General features: G+C 34.7%; 1 long non-coding RNA gene across 7 annotated transcripts; it reads right to left on the reverse strand.

Annotated features, from left to right (window-relative positions):
* On the reverse strand, nt 1-3,879 carry LOC113275137. Of its 7 annotated transcripts, XR_003323441.1 has the most exons (7): nt 3,743-3,879; nt 3,499-3,543; nt 2,026-2,089; nt 1,246-1,566; nt 1,084-1,155; nt 419-643; nt 1-320 (listed from the first exon to the last, which is right to left on the reverse strand). It is a non-coding gene; the product is annotated as an uncharacterized LOC113275137 (long non-coding RNA). The 7 variants fall into 7 exon arrangements; XR_003323440.1 differs by lacking the exon at nt 2,026-2,089; XR_003323442.1 differs by having other exon boundaries at nt 1,246-1,408; nt 3,499-3,873.
* Nucleotides 3,880-8,704: the final 4,825 nt, after the last annotated feature.

Below are 8,704 nucleotides of genomic sequence, written 5' to 3' on the forward strand. Positions count from 1 at the left end.
CAATTTAAAATTAACTTTATTATTAGAGAAAATAGAATATTCGAATACAAATTGGAAGACATCCCTGCAACCCTTTGAAAATTACAAAAAAAAAAAAAAGTAATCAATCTACTGTCACTACCACTCTAACTTGACCGCTCTCCTTGGGGAGTCACATAGGCCTTTGGCCACTCACCTATTGAAACATCCCGAAGTATAGCATCATCTCTGTCATCAGTCAGCACCTTAGTGTCGACATATGCAACTGCAACCGGCTTTTTCCTTAAGTTCCTCAAAAAGCAAAGACCAAACGACGAGGGTACTATTGGCATCCCAATGTCCTGTATATGTAACAAACAAGACCAAGTTAGTTTAAGAAATCATGATAGCAGCATTGTATACATCTGACTACACATTACTAAGAGCTATTAGAAGTCACCTGCTGGTAAGAGCGCTATTAGATATCTGATAATGTACTCCAGTATTATTTTTCTGTCTTTCAACATCCAACTGTGCTTTCGAAGCTTTGTTTTTCTGCTTCTCTTCACCACATTGTTCTTCTCTTCCTGCAACTTGGCCCTCATAAACTCAAGAAAAAGAAATTGAGATTTAGACACCTGCACCCAATCCGCATATGTAAACCCTTTCAATCGACGCCAAATATCTAGCCATATATTGAAGCAATTCAAATTCATTAAAATTCAGTTAAACAATTAATGTAACACAAAGGAATATTTTAGGCTACTGTGCAGTTGGAAAGTCACCGACAATTAACAAGGAAGCAGTAACAATATACACACACATAAAGGTAAACTTCAGTTATTAACAAATGTTTCCAATACAGTCTAGCATCTATGTCTTCAAGCATATGTTATCGTGAGTTCCAAGACTACTACTTTAAAGCTAATGATATCTACATAGTGGTGCTGGTGCTGGTGCTGGATACTTAAAGTATTAATTACTACTAAAACATAAATAAGACAGTTCTACATATGCAGCAGTTATGCTAATGTGATTACAAGAGAGCAACGTAATCACTATCACCATCCAATATGAAAATTCAAGAAGTAAAAAAATTCATGTAACAACAAATTGACCACTAACCTTGGTATCAGCATCGGTGCTCAAACACTTTTGTGCTAAAGGATCTTTATCATATGCCTTCTTCACCAATGCCTATACATCAACAGAAGCCAACTAAAGTCAGAGACTAACTGACATCATCAATATCAATAAATAACATTAAAAAAAAACAGGAGAACTTACTAGTTTTGCAGCTGCCAGTGATAGTGTTAAGAATAATGGCTCAAAAATGCTATATAGTGTTAAGAATTTAACATTTCAAGCCACCTTCTAGGTACACCTTTCCTACCACCTGTATATTGAGCCTTCACTTCCGATGTGCTTTAGATGCCTGTTCAGATTTTATCTGCAATTTTTCAGAAGTTTTGTTATCAATGAACTTCTCCTAATCTTCTTTCTTATAGTATATTGGAAACTTCATTTTCTTTTCTTGCGCAGTTGTAGCATCATTGACCAATCGCCATTGTTTTGATTTTTCGGTTCTTGATGCACTGTTTACTTTTGCTAAAACATAATTACAAAAAAAAAAGGATACTCTCAGAACTACGATATCGACATAATGTAGTGTAAGCATTCTTCAACACTTGGTAAGGTTATAGAAAGCCAAGAAAATATGTAATCACATAAGAACATAAAGCTCTATTGATGTTAGTTCAAATATATGTAAATGAGATTAAGTAATTATCAATTACGGGTGTGACCATACCACCTTTAAAGAGAATAAAACAGGGGATCTCCGAATAGTAAATTTTCGTTCATAACTTTTGGAATCTCTCCTACATACCTATTACTAACCAAAACTCAAGGCAAAGCAACAAGGTGGTTCATTAAGTAGCAAACAGATTGCAACAACTATTGTCTAAGAAAACCAAATAACATACTCTTAGCTTTCAGACCACTAGGGAAGCAAAGGAACAAGGGAAGGGAAATCCAAAGAACAACAAAGGAACTCAGATCACATACTCATGAAAACACGTCTGTGCTCAACCTTGAAACTGTCTCAGAGCGGTTTTAGAATGCAGAGACCCTGAGTTAAAACATTCGGAGGTGTCAGATTATTACAAATACCAATTTTCGCCAATAAAGTCAGAAAATCAAACATCAGCTTTCCCATTTCCTATCCTGATTAGTGGGTTGCGCGGATACTTTGGAACATAGATTGTATCCCGTCCATACAAGTGGACTTATACTACTGGACACACTTACTCTTCCCCGAAAGTTTTTTCATTTAAAATGGGTTAGGGACTCTGACTTTGGTTATACAAGATAATCACTTCTATACATAAGTTAGACAATCCAGACTTTGAGTTGTGTATATATAAAAGATTTTCTTTGGCACCTTAAATCAGATATCTAGCACGTATCATGTGAAAAGAGCACTAATATATTAAATATGTATCTTTGAAATGCTCTTTCATGGAAAAATAAGCATGCCAACCGGTGCCAGTATGAGTACCCCTGCGCATACCTAAGACCACGGGATACGAGTTGTCTTCTAAATATTCCGCACAACCCAGCTCATTGCTAGCTAAGAAAACAACAAATATTAAAGCAAGGCCACTAGATCCTATTCCGATTTCCTTTGCTAATCACTAGCTAATTATAAGGATCTCCCATCCCTATATGGATATATTCTTTCCTAATCACTAGTGAAAACAACTAGCTCCCATTATCTATCTACCTCCTCTTAAAATTAGTTATAGGTAGTGCAAGCATGCAAACAGCTAATCCTGTACACTTGAGAGAAAAAGGGGCTTGTGACTCTTGCTCGAAACTCCAGGGGTGGAGAAGGAGCTGAAAAAGCTACAATGAGTGTCAGGGACAGAATTAATCGCGAACAAGGGCAGGGTCTCCTCAGATTGATGCAATTAAGTTGTTATTAATCTCGCTGAGCATCTTGGGGGTACTCATTTAGGTTCCCACTCTCCTCGCCAAAAGGTTGTGTCACAACAACAAGACCAAGAACCCCAATTCTCATGTCGGATTTTTACTTTTTAAGATCAATAATTAAGTGGCCTCAGACTGATTGCTCACTGATAAACTAACCTCAGAAAACTGACCATCTCATATCAACAAAGTTAAGAGAAGCACATCAGGAAAACAAATTCACTTACTGACCAATGGAAAAATAGAACTGCAATGACTTAAGATTTCCAAAGTATCCAATTCTCCCGTAAAAATCAAACCAATTTAGCAACTATCGATTCTTAAAAGAGATTTAAAAACCCAAATCATTCCCTTCCGATTCACATGCAATAAAACTAAACAAATTCATTCCTTCACAATTTCTACATTAACCAATTTATCAAATTAACCAAAATCTTTGGATCTTATTAGATAATGTTTTGGTCTCCAAAAATCAATTTTTTAATTAACCAGACAGAAGCTTAAGGAAAAAAAAACAGAATGAAAGATGAAAAGGGATTTGAGACTTACTTTAATTTGATATCTTCTTCTTCTTCGATCTCCTCTTAGGTTTGTCTTGCAAAATAATAGAGAGAAAGGTTTGAAGAAGTGAATTCAGAAACCACTTCCATGTAATCAAACTAATCAAAATTATTCCTTCCCAATTTCTACCTTAACCAATATATCAAATCACATGTTCAATTTTGGTCTCCAAAATCAATTTTTTAGTGACCAGATATAAACTTGAACAAAAACCAGTAGGATGTAAACTCACTCAATATCCTCGTTTCTTCTTCTTCTAAGTTAGAGTCTCCTCGGGTAGTTAGGTTTCCGAAGGGAAAAGAACAGACGACGGGGACTGCGGGGTGAAGATACGAACTTAGAACTTCTCTTTTGGTTCTGGGGTTTTATCTTTTTTGGTTTTAGGGTTTGCTATAATGGAACCGATGTAGCTCTATAGACTTATGGCAAGTAAGCCGTGTCTATGCTAAGCCGGCAGTGAGCCATTTTTTATGGTGTGTAACAGTATGCTAGTTGGGGCGTATTAAAACTTAGGATATCCAACAGATTTATTTCGTGATTTAATGGTTCTTAAAAAATCACGCACCTACAAATTTATCACATTTAAGAATAACAGTTTTTTCGCGTTAAATGATGGGTCCCTCTGTTTTTGTATTATATGACATGATTTGTTTGTAATACCCTAATCACACAACTAATATGTCATTTAAAAACGTGATAAACAACCCCTTCTGGACTGTTGAATCCATATTCACCGTTAGATGAAAACCTGATTTAGATTCAAGCTAATATTTCTCAACCGTTAGATCGAAAACTTAGCTTGTCACACACACTTGGGTATACGTTTACTGGGTTTGTGAAAACCGTGCCCAAACGTGTACGTGTATGTTGGTTCAACATAGTAACCCAAAAGGTTAACCATATGAGCATTTCATATTAACCTAGTTCTTCTTCACCATAACTAGTTCAATTGACTCAAATGAACTAGTTAGAGAGTTGTTCAATTGCTATGAGATCTTATGTAACTATACAAGACACAATTGAAACAAAGATGATTCGATTCGATGAATCGGCTCATGAACTTTATAGCCACGGTTTGCATAAAGCATTCCTTAGTAATTTAAGTTTCATGTTCAGAGCACATCTTTAGATCATAACCACTTAAGATCACAAACAAGTTCGCGGACTTAAGGCAACCGGCAGAGTTTTCCAAACTCAGCAGAAAATATCGTCAAAGAGACTTCTGCCAGTTCGCGGACTAAACACGCAAACGAGTTTTTGGAAAATCCCAGCAGAAATTCTCGGTAAGAGAACTTCCGTCAGTTCGCGGACTTGGCAAAGCCAATTCCTCCGGTTTCTCTCAATCAACAAAGTTCGAAAACTTCGGATTTAGGAATACATGGTTATGTAATCTAAACTCTCATTCCAATCATTGAGACATTCTCAGAGGACGTTATATAGCCGTTATTCATAGACCGTTCCACGTCAGAGAAATTCTCAAAGTAATTGAAACTTTTCATGACTTTTGTCACTAGGTGAAGATAAACTTGATCAAAGCGAAACGCTTTACCAACACACGATTTCGAGAAAAAGATAAGTAGTGAATACTCAACTCGAAATGTCAAATGTGTATGATCCAGTCTATATAGCATATGACTTTTTATCTCATAAGAAGTAGGAGATAGAATAGATAGACTTTTGAGTGATAGATAAGTTCAAGTCTCCACATACCTTTTTGTTGATGAAGTTCCACGGTTCCTTGTGTAGATCTTCGTCGTTGTATGATGAATCGCCATGAAGTCCTTAAGCTCAACTACACTTTCCTATCCTAGTCCGAGACTTAGCTATAATAGACTAGAAATCAAGACTCATAGTTTTGATCACTAACATTGACAAACATGCTTGATATAGAAACGCATGCGAGGTCGACCGAGCTATGCTCTAACACGTACAAAACCTAAACTTAAGGTATAATTCTGTCTAAATTCATCATTACTAAGTTGGTTAAAGTGAAGTAAAGAATTAACAACAGTAATAATCAAAAGAAGAAACTGCAAGAGTCTCTCTCGTTGTGATAAGAGACCATATGTACTGAAATAACTTTACACATGAAGTACACTTATAAGGTTTCAAGAAGAAACAGGTTTTGAAAAGTTGGTTAAGTTAGTGATCATACACATAACACAATTACCACTAGCATTTCTATTATCATTTTCTTTATTATTAATTCCTCACACTCATATTATTAACAAGGTTATTTGACCAAAAAGATTATATATATAAAACAACATCATTGTGTCCACCTGACAGAATGCTACTTTCTTAACCACAGGACTCATGCATTCGAGATAGCTTAATACATTAACCAAACCTAGTACATACATATCATAAGTCGTTGTCGAAACCACAAAAGACATATACAAAATGTACAGATTAGGCAAAAGCTTTTACACACTCACTCAAGCCAAATTTAGTATTCACTTTCCTCTTCCTTGAGTTCACTTTCAGCTGTAGATGTATCGCCTGGCACTAAAAGGAAAAATAATCAGCAAGATTCAGTGGAAGCTTATAGTAAAAATGGTAATTACTGATAAAAGGAAGAACACGGAAAGAACATATTATAACCCAGAAAAAGGAATATCAATTTCATCATTAACTCACCAAATAGTCTATCCTCATGAAAACCCTCAAACCATGAGATTAGTATTATCGCAAACAGAAGAAGAAAATAAAAGAAAACAAAACAATCACGTGGAGTATGCACACGAATGGGTCTCCTAAATAACTTTATATCTGTCCAATAGAAAATAAAAGAAAACAGAACACCTAAACAATGCATACTACATACACCCATCGACACAGTTAATATGCATACCAATCGAATGAAAATATCCAGTAGTTCAAAATTGAGAACAACATAAAAAGATGATGAAACCCATTAACATACTAAACGTCCAGCATAAAATTAGCTTAAATTCTCACCATGTCTCTGAAATAAAATCTTACATACATCTATCCACTTCTACAATCCCGACCTCTTAAACCAATACGAAACTAAATGAATTATCGAAGTTAGCCAATCCTACACTACAATTACTATTTCAGCTGAAGTTTCTATCTAGACAGTGATTACCAATACTCTATATCATTTCCAAATCCTTGTTAAACATTCCTAAATTTCTACTGGTTCAATCCAAAACTAAAAATTCCTAAGTGTAAACAACAGAACAAAAACGGTGTCTCAAAGATTGTCCTTTAGAAAATTAATACTAGCCTACTTTTTCAGATCTAATCACAACTTTAAACTTAAGTAACTCTAATAATTGAATCCATACTTTGAAAGAAAACATTTAAGCATACCCTAATCTCACCTCAAACCAGATTAATACTCACCTTTTTTATTCTTCTTTCCCCTTTAAACAAAATAAATAAAACCCTAAGTATCATCTACCAAAATACACAAAAAATATATCATTAATCGATTTGAACAAAAAATAAAAAACCCTAACTATCAAACCCAATCTACCAAACCCTAACTATCAAACACTAACAGAAAAAGCAGCATCAACCGATTTAAACCTCATATAACAAACACTAATCGTCATCCATACCTAGCTTCCTCAGATTTCAACGGAGGGAAAGATTCATGGCAGGAGATTTTTTTCTTCAGGAGAAAGAGAGTGAGAGAGAGGACGAGTGTTGAATGATTGAACTGGGATATTTTCTCCAAGGATAAGAGGAGTGCACACACGAAATCACGCTCGGAAAAAAAAGGTAAAAATAAGGTGTTTGCAGGTTTTTTTTGTCACAAGGGTACTTCGCACGCCTAAAAAAGAAACAGTTGTGAATAACAACTGAGGAATGGCAGTTGCGAAATTAGCAATATAAATTCGCAACTGAAAATTAGCAACTGCTACATTTCCGTTGCTAATTTGAGTTGCTATCTGGCCAATATGGTGTAGTGCATATGCAGATGATGAAAATCTTTTAAAAATACCTACTATTGAGGAAATCTGACAAAATAGCCCAAGTGCCTTCATGAAAAATACCGGGACCCGATGGTTTTCGGATTAAGTTTTATACATATAGTTGCGAGATAAGTTACGATATAGTCAAATTAGTACAATTTTTTTTTCAAAACTTAGACTCTCAATCCCAATTTGAATGTTACTTATCAGACTTCCAAAAATATAATTTCCATCTACTCCAAATGATTTTTCGACCTATTAGCTTGTGTAATAAAATCTTATCTAAGTTAATGGTCAATCTGATGAAACCTAGCATCTCTAAAGTTATATCTTCTTATCAGGAAGCTTTTGTATCAGGTGGATGTATTCTAGACAACACTGTCATATCACACAAGCTACTTGATACCATGAAGAAAAAAAAAGAAACATAAAGTAAGAGACATAACCATTAAACTAAACATGTTTAAGACATTTGATCATAATGAATGACCTTTTGTGTATGATGTTGTAAATTATATTAGCTTTGATGAACAATGGTTAAAAATGGTATGCTTCTACATTAGCACTCAAACTATTTTCCTTTTGTTAAATGGTTCAGCTTGTTATTTTTTTACTCCTCCTACAGGGTTAAGGGAGACTATTTATCTCCCTATCTTTTTATACTTTATATGGATGTTTTGTCTTGGCTTTTACTTCAAGCAGAACATCAGAAAAGAATACATATAGTCAAACCATCTACTACACATTTGTTCTTTGCAGATGATGTGATATTGTTCCTTAAAGCAAAAGATTATGAATTACAGTATGCTCAACAAACTCTCTTACGGTTTAGTAAAGCTTTTGATCAGGTTATCAATCTTATTAAGAGTGGCATTTCTTTTCGTAAGAATATTTCTAGGCATAGACAAACTGATGTAGCAAATCTGTTGCAAATGAAACCAATAAAATAATCTGATAAATATTTGGGAGTTCTTGTTTTTCATAAATAGGTATAAACCTTTGTGTTTCCAGCCGTTAATTTCTAGAATGCAATAAAAATTGAATGGTTGGTCTGAAAAGTTGATTTCTCAATCAAGAAGGTCCACTAAGATATATGTTGTGTTGAATTTTATTGTTCTTTATCAAATTTCCTGCTTTCGTTTACCTATCTCTGATTTACAACAATTAGAAACTACTCAACGACGTTATTGGTGGAGTCATCAACCAAATAAGAAAGATTTCACCCAAAAGCTTGGTGAAGCTTATGT

This window comes from Papaver somniferum, chromosome 4, assembly GCF_003573695.1.
Source record: "Papaver somniferum cultivar HN1 chromosome 4, ASM357369v1, whole genome shotgun sequence".
Classification (NCBI taxonomy): Eukaryota; Viridiplantae; Streptophyta; class Magnoliopsida; order Ranunculales; family Papaveraceae; genus Papaver; species Papaver somniferum.